At 42.1% G+C, this 12,553-nt stretch overlaps 1 protein-coding gene across 1 annotated transcript in view; it reads right to left on the minus strand.

Annotated features, from left to right (window-relative positions):
- The window catches only part of GTF3C2 (general transcription factor IIIC subunit 2), a 2,978,836-nt gene that overhangs the window by 1,394,036 nt on the left and 1,572,247 nt on the right, over positions 1 to 12,553 (minus strand). The gene's annotated exons all lie outside the window — the stretch shown is intronic.

Below are 12,553 nucleotides of genomic sequence, written 5' to 3' on the forward strand. Positions count from 1 at the left end.
GTGGGGTAGGTTCCATCGAGTCAGGGGCCGTCCATGCCTTCCTGGCCACCACTTCCATAAGGGGGTCAAAGGGCGGAGACACCCAGGAGGTGGAAGGGCGAGAACCAAACGCCTCTAGGTATACAGACTCGTCCTCGGAAGGATTGAGGGAAGACCAGTTCCCCCTCTGCTTGAGGATCTCAAGGATGTCAGAAAAGGAGACATCCTCAGAGGGGGATCGTGGGGACCCTTCCGACTCATCCAAGTTGGTGTCAGATGTGACAGACTCAGGGGAGTCCACATGCTTCCTCTTACATTTCCTCTTCCGAGGGGGCTCCCCTGACGGATCAGGGGAGGTCTCAGAAAAGGAGGATGCTCCCAATGGGGGCCCCTGAGGCGTAGGATCTCTGTGGTTAGGGTCGAGAGGATGGGTAGAGACCTTAGCAGGCACTACAGTGGGAGGAGCTGAGGGAGCCGACCGAGGAGCAGGCACAGGGGCCAGCACACTCCTCATGACCTCAAAAGCACCCCTATCAGGCAGGGAAGAAGGTCCCCGCTCCGAAGAGATAAGGACCCCTCCCGGCACCGAGAGGGATGGCTCCGAGGCCGATGTCGGAGCTGAACTCACCTGCGTCGAGGCTCCGAGAGGGAGAACCGGGTCGGACAAGGGTCCGATGCCACTCGCCCCTTGGAGCCGACAAGGAAGTCACGGCGCCCGGATCCCTCCAAGGATGGCACCATAGAAGAAATCGGAGCCGACGATGGAGCCGAAATGGGTGGTATCGGCTCCCACTAACTCCGGCTTCGAACTCAGAGGAAGAGTCGGAGGAGGAATCGACGATGGAATGGGGATAGCCACTGTCTGTTGCGAAGGGCTATGAAGCATCTGGGCCAGTGCCTGTGACTTAAGGAGTCTGCTAACCACCCTCTCGAGGTCATGGTCCAAAAGCCTGGAAGACCAAGAGGAATGGGACCGATGGCTGCGCTCCGAAAGCAAAGGAGATCTCGGAGCCAAATGGACCGACTCCAAAGAAGGGGACCTGGAGCGCTTATGACTCGAAGACGGTTCCGACGTAACTATCGGAGCTGACTGAGTTCTTGAAGCCTCGGCTCCAGCCGGAGCCGATGCAGAAGCAGCACCACTAGTCGGAGGCTCTGTACTCAGAGCCGATGATTTAGTGGGCTTAGAAGGTTTGCCCGATGAGGACTTGGCCGGGGAACCTTCGGGCTTCAACAAGCCTCTCAAAATCAACTTGTTTCTGCGCTCCTGCAGGACTCTTGGACTGAATACATGGCAGACAGAACAAGAGTCCTGCAGGTGCAGAGGGCCTAGTCAATAAACACAAGAAGTGTGACCGTCTGTCAGAGACATTTTCTGACAGCACGAGTCACACTTCTTGAAGCCTGAGACCTTGGACTCCTTAGACATCTTGTGGTAAAAACACCCAAACACACACACACACACCACACTAAAGAAAACTTAGTCCAGTCACTTCACCACACCGAAGACTAAGATTAAAATAATTAAACTGACACTTTAACTGAAGACAAAAACTAGAGTACAAACTTGGCCCGAAGGCCTGATAATATGAGGAGAACGGTAGGACCGAGGGAATAGAAAAAACAGACCCAAAAGGGGACTATATAAGGCGGGTTACTCTAAAAGGGCAAAGGGGAAATAAACGTGCAGTAACCCTGAAAATAAAATGGAAAAAACCTTACCAGAAAACTGCTTCTGAAAAAATTTTACCAGAGAGCCGGCAAAAATGCAACCTCGCAGCTAAGCGGCAAATGAGATCTGGGTAGTTAGCGCCTAGCATTGTGGGATACAGGGTTACCTCAAGCCGGTATAAATAGCTCTCGAGCTTTGGTATAAGCCGAGTCGGAGCAGAGGATCGGCTCCGAACCCATCCACCAAAAATGAAGGCGAGACTGACAACTTAACATTGTAATATTAGAATGCACTTTTCCTTTATACAACTGCCATTCTTAGAGGAATCCAACAGATTAATTATGTCTAAGCTTAACACAATGTCATGTTTGAGAATACTGAATGCTGTTACATAAATAAAGATTTGGGCTGTAACATACCCCTTCAGATATGAAGCCCCTAAATCACAAACCATGCAATACAAGGATGGTCAAAACCCTCTCCATAAAGATCAGCAGTAAATATTTTGGGCTGGATAAACCACCTAAATACAGGTGGATATGTACTGGCATTTGTGAAACTAGGAATAATGTAAATGTAAACATCCTGATAATGTTCTCACTAACAATTAATACTTATCATACAAGTTGACATCATTACATAACTCCTCCAAAATAATTCTCATGTGCTAAATTAGTGATTGTCTGAATCTTAGATGTTTATAAAGCCCAGAAAATTAAAATGTATTAAATGTCACTACATCTTCTACATAATTATTCTCTAAAGTGGCTATATCATCTGATAAATCTGTTTTTATACTTAAACTCCTATTATATTCTGTATCTCATGTTTTTAACCAAAGGTATTTATTTCTCTGCAAGCAGGGAAATCATAGCTAAATCACCTGCATGTGTGACAACACAAACTATTCTGGAAAATGGATACATTAAAGTTTTCTCAAGACATGAAACATCCTTGTTTTAATTCAGTGGTCAACTCAAAATATGATGAGCACTCACCATTCACTCCAAGTATAATAAACATAGAGTTGCGCTGTTCTGAAGTGGTGCTGGGTTTCATAATATTTTAGAAGTTACCAAACATAACTTCCAAGTTAAAAATACCAAAGGCTTATATTGCATTAAGTTTAAGTACAGTAGACCACTGCCTTAATAATACATTTATTTTCAAGAAGCATAAACATGAGTGACCTTAATTTTGCCATACAGAGAAACCATACTGTCATTTAAATAAAATTTGCTTCAGAAATGGCAATATTCTATTATTTATTACTTTAGTAATCCATATTCAAAACAGATATTGGTTTCTAATGTGTGAAATTATTACCTATTTTTACCTTTTCTTAAACTAATCCTGCTCTGTTTCACAGAAGACAGAACTATTCGATCTAGTTGTAAAAACAGGGAGCAATTCTTTCCTGAAAGGCTCAGTACAATTCTACAGTAAAATCATCAATACTTTCATTCAAGGAATCAATTATATTATAAAGCTCATTTACTGTGAAAAGCATAAACTCTTGCTGTCCATTTCATCATTTTTGAGTTACAGCTATTCCACGGCATCATATTCTGGTTATACATTCCCTGAAAAAAATTCATATCCAAATGTTTTACCTCTTCCAGCTCGCTCACTCTAACTATATTAATAACATTCTGGTATTTAGCTTGTTTACATTGCACTAATAATGACTTCCCAGTTTCATTATTGAAAATAGGTGACAGTCATTCGCTGAATGACATTATATCTATACCTATCATTTTTAATTATCCATCATTTTACTCTTTAATCTACCAAACAGAAATGCATTTTTCATAATTAAATGACAATAACTGAGATACTGACTCTAAATGCAGCTCAAACGTGTACAGAATATCCCTCACTTTTCTTTCTATAATTAGACAAGATGTGACAGACAGCAAATATACTTACTTTAAATGCATCCCTCTTAATTGTCATTAAATCTGAAGCAGCCTAATCAGACTGCCAGAATTCTAATACTGCTTTTATCATCTGACATGCTTGAAAAGCCTTTCAAAGTCATAAATGAAAATTTCCTTTCATATTTTTAGTTGTTCTTAAACATATTTTTAAGGCTTAATGAAAGGAATTTATAATCAGAATAAGTACATAACTTATTCAGCAGACATGATCAAGACCTAACTCTAGTTGCTAGCTTATGTCTGAGGCAGATGTGAGACACATTTTTCTCTGTAGGGTTTAGTATATGACCATCTATTATGCATTCTGTGTCCATACATTTCTTCAAAAATGTACATTGCAACATAAGAACTAAAATTTACTCCTACTGATTTGCCTAAATGGACAGAAAGGACAGTATTCCAATCTCCATCTAAATACAAAAGAAGCAGAACTTAACTACTGTTAAGGCCATTAGATATGTCCAACAGAAAAACATTTAGCTTTCAAAGGATGCATAAAATGAACCAAAATCTGAGTGATCTTTATTCTTTTCTACCTTTCTTTATAATGCTTTTCCGGCAATTCTTTTAAATACACATGCTTAACTTTACAATGAGATGATTTTATAATAAGCATTGCACCAGTATATCTGCTTTGCCACGTTTTACCCATCTCTACTGCACTCAGAACATTGTAATTTGATTTTCAGTTAAATGTGCCTCCTGTAGAATATTTTCTTTCTTTTGATGACTATGCTTTGACAGTTTCCTCTGCCCCACAATCTCCTGCATACAACTATGTTACAACAAAATCCTACTTACCATTTAAAATACAAAAAAAATGTAAAATGTTTTATCTGAGGCTTTGCTTGTCTCCAGAAATACTAGTTTGATAAAAAAGGAAGATTTTAAAAAAAGAAATAGAAGAAAAGGAAAACAAAGAAAAGGAGGGAATTTAGGAAAAAAATATCCATACTGTGATGGCTGATAACAGGTCAGTACAAAGCTAAAGCAGAAAAAAATGGCTCACAGAACCATCAGCTCAGTATCAGCTTCTTACATGGTCACAAAGTTCAATATGTATTCACTCGACTTGATACATGCCTTTACTGTAAATAGAAAGTTACAATGCATCTTCTTCTTCCATAACTTTCTGCAAACTCAAATTTTTTTTTCCTGGCATAGACACATCCAGTAGCTGGATAAACACAAAATATCAGCTCCTTGGAGCAAAAATCATATCTATACTTCCTGACAGAATTTTTTCTCTGTTACACTACTAGGTTACTTGACCACAACAAGATGCAGGAAGGTATTATTGATTGGGGTCTTTGTGGTCTTCACATCCATTAAAAACTTTTCTTCACACATTCTATCAATTTGTATTTTAAGTCCTCTAGACACATCTCTCCAAGGCTTATGGTACACTTACTTGAATTTTCACATTTTTCCTATTAACTCTCTTCTCAAAATCTTGTAACATTTCAACAAATGTAGTCTGCCGTTTCTATACGCCTGTAATCTGACCAGTAATTTCGGCTTAGTGAAATTTGATTGATGCCATTCCTAGTTCATACTTTCTCCATGACTAACAAGTTTCTTAAAAATTACTTTCACAGTTACAACTAGTCAACTGTGTTATTGGCTTATGGGTCTGAAATGCTGCACCTGTAGAAATGGACAAATCAGTCTCTTCCATTAACTTTGCAACATTACTTACAGCCTCCTTTTCACTACTGACCACTATACTGGCTGAATTATCCTTACTTCAACTAAAAAGTACAGTTTTGTACCTACCATAAATGTAGATGTCCGATAGGAATGCATCTGCAGTCCTTACAAATGGGTTGTCCTGTCGTCAGGCAGCCCTTCGGTCGGCCGGATTCCAAAGTCTGGGTCTGGCCTCGGCTGGTGTCGCACTTCACCCGACGTCATAGCTGCAGTTCTTCGGGTATAAAGGCATCAGCCGATGCCATTTTCCTCAGTGTTTCTTGCCCCAGATGCCAGGTGCCCTCTTGGAAGGCTAAATTTGGATAAATGCCAATGTTTCCAAATAGTAGAGAGCAAACACAAAAAATAAGCATGTATGTACATATATACAAACAAATACACCATAATAGATCCCCCCCCAGCTAGCTATAAGATGGGCAAATACCCTAGGAGTACCACAGAGGGAAGGCGGTGGGTAATCCTGACTGCAGATGCATTCCTATCGGACATCTACATTTATGGTAGGTACAAAACTGTACTATGTCCTTCAAGGATGTATCTGCAGTCCTTACAAATGGGTAGAATACCATAGCCAAACTAGGGGTGGAGGAAGAAGAGATTATGGTGTAGTTAGGATCCCTTGCAAAACAGCAGTGGCAAACCCTGCTCGGGATCTAGAGTATAAAGGTAAGTTATAATGCTTGGCAAATGTATGCACGGAGGTCCAAGTAGCAGCCTCTATAATGTCCTTGGTAGCCACTCCTCGTAAGAAAGCTGTGGTAGTGGACGTAGCCCTTGTAGAGTGAGGCCTGATGTTCTCTGGAGTTTTCTTTCCATGGTAGGAGTAACAAAATCTAATGCAATTTCCTATCCACTTGGAGATTGTCTGTTTTGAAATTGCTTTTCCTTCCCTTCCTGTTGCATATGCTACCAGTAGCTGGTCAGTTTTTCTATTTCCCTTGGTTCTGTCCAGGTAGTAGCATAACTGTCTATGTACATCCAAGGTATGCAACAGTCTTTCTCCCCTGTTCTGTGGGTTGGGGAAGAATGTAGGTAGGTGGACAGCCTGATTTAAAGATACTCTGGATACCACCTTGGGCATAAATGTAGGATTTGTTCTCATGGACACTCTATCTTGATGGAAGATCAGGAAGGGTTGTACTGCCATTAATGCCTGTAGTTCAGATACCCTTCTTGCTGAAGTGATTGCCAGCAGGAAAGCAGTCTTCCATGATAAGTATTGTAATTCTGCTGTTGCTGCTGGTTCGAAAGGAGGAAGTGTCAATTTTTCTAGCACAAAGTTAAAGTCCCATGCTGGCAATGGTGGTTTCCTAGGGAGTTTTACATTTTTAATTCCTCTCAGAAACTGCTTGAGCAGAGGATGCGAGAAGACAGGAGGATCTGAGCTGTATTCTGCTGAAATAGCTGATGCATGTATCTTGATGGAAGAATAGGACAGGCCTGTGTGGAAGAGCTCTGCCAAGTATTCCAGGATGCTGGCTATGTTTACCTGTGACACATCTTCTCCCTTTGCAGTACTCCAAATGAGATATCTTTTCCATTTTGCTGCATAATTTTTCCTTGTTGAGGGTCTGCGAGCCTCCAGGATAATGTCTTTAACCCTTTGTGATCAATTTGGGTTAATTGATCTTATGTAATGTTCCAGGCAGTCAGCTGCAGAGTTTTCAGGCTTGGATGCAGGATGTTGTAGTTGTTCTGTGTTAACAGCAGTGGAACCAGGGGCAGTGTCCATATTTGTTCCCGAGACATGCTCCTTAGCAATGGGTACCAATGTTGCCTTGGCCAGTCTGGAGCTATCAGGATGATCCTTGGGCGGTCCTCTTTGATCTTCAATAGCACCTTGTGCATCAAAGGAAGTGGTGGGAATGCATATGCTGTCAGGTTTTTCCTCCTGAAAGATAGGGAGTCCACCTTCCAAGCAAGTGGGTGGTACGTCCTTGTGCAGAATTTCTTTAGCTGGTGATTGTGTGGGGATGCAAATAAGTCTATTTGTGGAAGTCCCCATTTCCTTGTAATGTCTTTGAAGATGTCCGGATGTAGCATCCATTCGTGGGCATCCGTGGTAGTCCTGCTTAATGTGTCTGCTAGAACGTTTTCTTTTCCCGGTACAAAAATTGCTTGTAACTGAATGTTGTAGCTCAGAGCCACGTTCCATAGGTCCAGTGCCATCCGGCATAGAGGGTATGAATGTGTGCCTCCCTGTTTGTTGATGTACCACATGACTGTTGTGTTGTCTGTCCTTATCATCAACTGACCTTCTCGGAGAAATGGTCTGAATGTCTGGATTGCCAATTTTACTGCCAGCATTTCCTTTAGATTTATGTGTAGGTGCAGCTGGTCTTGAGTCCATAAGCCTTGTATGCACCTGTCCAGCATGTGGGCCCCCCAACCGAGGTCTGAGGCGTCCGTCGTGATGGTTTGGCTTGGTTGAATGCTGCGGAAGGGCAATCCTGTGTTTGATTGACAGGCCTGAGCCCACCATAGGAACTCTTGCTTCAGGCATGGGATTATTGGAATTTTGGTTTATAGGCTGTGCTTGTGTTAAGACCATAAATTCTTTAGGTACCACTGTAGCTTTCTCATATGCAGTCTGGCATGAGGGACCAGTATTATGCAGGATGCCATGAAGCCCAAGGCTTGCAGTACTTTTCTTGCTGTTAGATGGTTCTGCTTTGTTAATGCCAAGAAGTAGAGAGGAAGTTGTTCTTGCTTTTCTGCAGTTAGGAATGCCATTTGCTTTGATGTGTCCAGTTCTGCACCCAAAAAGGTTATCCTTTGGGATGGTATCAGCCTTGACTTTTTTATATTGACTGTATATCCCAGGGCTTGTAGCAGGTAAATGACTCTTTGTAAGTCTTCTGTTAGCTTGTTTTTGTTGTCCGCTTGTATCAGGCAGTCGTACAGGTAGGGGTAAATTTGGATTCCCTGAAGCCTGCAATGGGCAATTACTGATGCCAGGCATTTCGTGAACACTCTGGGCGCAGTAAATAAGCCAAAGGGCAATGCTGAGAATTGATAATGCTCTGATCCTGCAAGAAATCTGAGGTATCTTCTGCAATTTGGTCGTATGGGGACGTGCAGGTATGCCTCCTTGAGATCTAGAGTTACCAGCCAAGACTCCTTGCCCAGCATGGGAAGAAGCTGCTGTAGAGTCAGCATTTTGAATTTTGGAACAATGAGGAACGTGTTTAAAGCAGACAGGTCGAGAATAGGCCTCCATTTGTTCTCTTTTCTTGGTACCAGGAAGAGTCTGGAGTAAAATCCCTTTCCTTGCTCCATAGATGGTACCTTTTCCACAGCTCTCATCCTTAATAACTGAGATATTTGTTTTAGAGCTTCTGTCTTTTGATTTGGAGGTAGGTTTGGCATTCCTCTCTTCCCTGGTAGGGTATGGAAGTGGAACCTGTAGCCTTGGTCTATTGTCTGTAAAATCCACTTGTCTCTTGTTGTCCTGTTGCAGTGGTGGTGGCTGTGTCTGTGCCTCGCTGGTTGTTACCCTGCCACTGGCGTCCCTGTAGGCACCCCTGGATTGGTTTCTGCCTCTTGATCGCCTATTCCTGCCTCTCTGTGCTTTAGAGGAGTCTGGAAAGGACCAATTTTTGGAGGGCCAATTCCTGCTAAACCTTGGAGGTTGGACCTGTAAGAAATCTTTCACTGTTTGTACAGATTTTGCCTTCTCCTCCATCTTCTTCAGTACCTGTTGTGCAGGAGAACCAAATAAATTGGCCTTGTCCATGGGAGCATCTAACAGTTTTGATTTGACATGGTCCGGTAAGGCCTGCTCTTTCAACCATGCATGTCTTCTGATAACTGTGCCAGTCATGGCTGATCTAAAGGAAGCCTCTAGTGCATCATAGCCGCATTTTAAAGAATGGTTACTAACTTGCTGAATGTTATGTACCATTTCCTGAACATACTTCTTATCAAAAGGTTCATCAGAGGACAGTTTTTTAGTTAACTGGTCTAACATAAATTCTTGATATTGTATCATGTGGAATTGACAGTTCAAGGCCCTGCCTGACAAAGTAACAGAAGTGTAAACTTTTTTACCCCATCTCTCTAAGGACCTGGATTCCCTTTCAGAGGGGAGGGGTTTTTTAGCAGAGGTAGAGGCTACAGCCTTAGGTCCCTGGGAGATAGTCTCGGGATCTGCAAAAGGAGCCTTGTATAAATGGTGATGTGTGTCCGGGACCCTGTAGTACCTATCGGGCTTAGCAGGGGCCGGAGGTAAAGAATCAGGAGCAGTGCAAGCATCGTTAAATGCATCATCTACAACAGAGAGAACTGGAGGTATAGCTAAAGGTCTGTGTTGTGGTAAATGCAAACAAGTTCTAAGCCTTTTTCTGGAGTCTGAAAAATCTTGGCCCTGCCACTGAAATTGTTCCCTCATGGCATGCAAGGTTTCCCCAAAGGAAAATTCCTCAGGTGGAGAGGCAGAAGGGATGGACTCTTCAGCATCAGAGTCTTCGTAAGGGGAATAAGAAGCCTCTGGAGGGTCTGTATTGTCTGAATCATCAGAGGAATCATCTGTGGACACTGGCTCAGGGGGCTCTGCTCTTCTCTGGAGGTGGATGAGAGGCCCTGTCTGGATGAGGCTGGGATCCCCGGATTAAAGAAATAAGATCCTCTGCCAAAGAAAGCATTTGGGAACTGGAACTGGGCCTGTGAGTAGGGGTCTTAACAGGTACAGTTTTTGTAGCTTTGGCTGCTTTTGCCCTGGCAAAGGCCTTAATGGACATGGCTGCAGGAGGCCTAGCAGCTCCACGTGCAGGAGTAGAAATATCCAAGGGGATAGTGTCTGATAATTCCTGAGAAATCGCAACAACAGGTTGGATTTCAGAAGCCGATTCCACGAGGTTAGAAGAAGCCTCGGTAGAAGGCATGCTTTTGGCTGAAGGAAGAACCGCTTGCTCGGTTTCAGCCGAAACCGAGACACTCGCGGTTTGCTTAATCGCGGCTTCAGCCAAAACCGCGGACCGCGAGTGTCGGTCCTTTTCCTTGCGTTTTTTGGTTATTTGTGTGGTCGGAGGATCCGACGGCATCTTATAAGCAAAATCAGAGCCGAAAAACTGCTCAGCAAATTCCGACCGACGTCTAAGCATCCGTCGGTTAAAAGAACCACAGGTTAGACAAGCTGCTACGGTCTGGGCCTAAACAAGGTAAGCAGTAAGAGTGGAAATCTTTATGAGGTATTTGTTTCCCACAAGTTAAACAGTTATTCACTTTTTCTGACATCGGCTGAGGCAAGAAAGAGTCCCCAACGGGGTACTTAGCTTTTTAGAAGTCTTCGAAGTTGTATTCGGTAGTAGTAATCTCTGGTTCTGACCGACCGGCACTTGCGAACAGCTTCTGCTTCGGGCGCCACGCGGCAAGAAAGACTGGGGAAAATGGCGTCGGCTGATGCCTTTATACCCGAAGAACTGCAGCTATGACGTCGGGTGAAGTGCGACACCAGCCGAGGCCAGACCCAGACTTTGGAATCCGGCCGACCGAAGGGTTGCCTGACGACAGGACAACCCATTTGTAAGGACTGCAGATGCATCCTTGAAGGACATCTACTTGGCCCACTAAGGCTAACAGATACTTATTACGCTATTGATCTGTGAGGATCTTAACCCTAGCTTTATATGCCCGCAGCAAAATAATGGTAAATTATCAATCTGCACTACATTTCTGAATTCCTTGTGACTTCTGTGCATGTAAATATTATTGCACGTCTCTTACTTACAGCCAATTATCTTTGGCTGCCAGCTGCTTCTTCTGTTTCAGATGCAACATGTCTGCAAGATATTTCGGCATTTTCATTTATGAAAGGAACTTCAGTTTTCACATATTATTAATAGCAACAAATGCACCGGATTTTATTCTTGTTGTTTTGCACAAGTGAAAAACTTGAGGGGAAAAAAAAAGATGAACTTTAGTCTTACCACCACACAGTGATAGTCAAATTTTATAATCTGTTGTTAAACTGCAGGCCTAGCATTCAATCAGCTAGGTAATGCAACACAATGTCTGCTGCACATCAAATTAATGAAAACTGGAAAGTATGTCAGTCATTTCAATGCAAAAGTCTTCTTGTACAGCAACTGAGTAGACTGCATAATAGACTGAAAAGAAAGGCAGGACAAACCAGTACAAAGTTATAATACTTTTATGCTTCTAATTCCATAAATTTTTCTTTTTATGAGCGCCTATTCATCCAAAACATGTTACTGTGAACCCTGACTGAAAAAAAAAATGTTTTTACAAATACTAAATAAAAAATATAAATAGAAAAGATTTAAAAAAATGATTTTTATTGAGTCACTCTAAAAAGTAAAAAATAAGGAATAAGAGTGAAAACTTTGTAAAAGAAACACAGACAAGCTGATTTCAGAAAAGCATTTGAGGTTGGTTTTGCCATCTGTGATAATGAGGTACCAAAAGTAGTAGCAGGAATCAGCAAAACCAACCTCAGATGTTTTCTCTGAAATCAGCTTGTCTGTGTTTCTTTTGCAAAGTTTTCACTCTTCTTTCTTTTTTTACTCTCTAGAGCGACTCAATAAAAAGCACTTTTTATTTAAATTTTTATTTTTTTTTATTAAATATAACAGTAATTCTATACTTACCTACATTTATGCATTTTGTTACTTCCCATACCTACACATGTGTAGTACAACAGTGTAAGCCAGATTTGCTTGTTTTTCTTCCTCTGGTGCTGTTCACTCTTGTCAGGTGACTTGCAGAGAGATCTGCTCACGTGACTCAATATGGAGGCGTCAGCATATGAATTGTCACTTATTGGGAACGAGGGAATGAGAGTGTTAGGTGGAAACTGCTTAATACTCTAAAGCCACACATATACATATTTAAACTTCTAATGTCACTGAAGTGAAGGGAATAATGAGTGCCAAAGAGTCACTGATAGGACTCCTTACGTATGATGAGGTCATCAAACGAGGTAAAATAAACTGAATGCTGTACTGCTGTAGGAGGCGGACGAATGTAAATACCTGGCTGTCTCCACTGTTGTTTTTTTTTTTGGGGGGGGGGGGGCTTGTACTAATGTCATACATCTATACAATGGTTAGTGGGGTGACAGAACCACAGAGGGACAGGGCCACAAAGCCAATTTCAATAAAAAGCATTCTAAAAATTAGACAATGTAGGATTAATAATATTTGAAAAGAAATATCACAATAAAGGAATTATCATGTTTTAACCAGTGTGAATTCAAGGCCTTACAGGCACGCTCTTAGAAATGTATTCACCA

This window comes from Protopterus annectens, chromosome 6.part1 (genome assembly GCF_019279795.1).
Source record: "Protopterus annectens isolate FY-2018-M chromosome 6.part1, PAN1.0, whole genome shotgun sequence".
Lineage (NCBI taxonomy): Eukaryota > Metazoa > Chordata > Ceratodontiformes > Protopteridae > Protopterus > Protopterus annectens.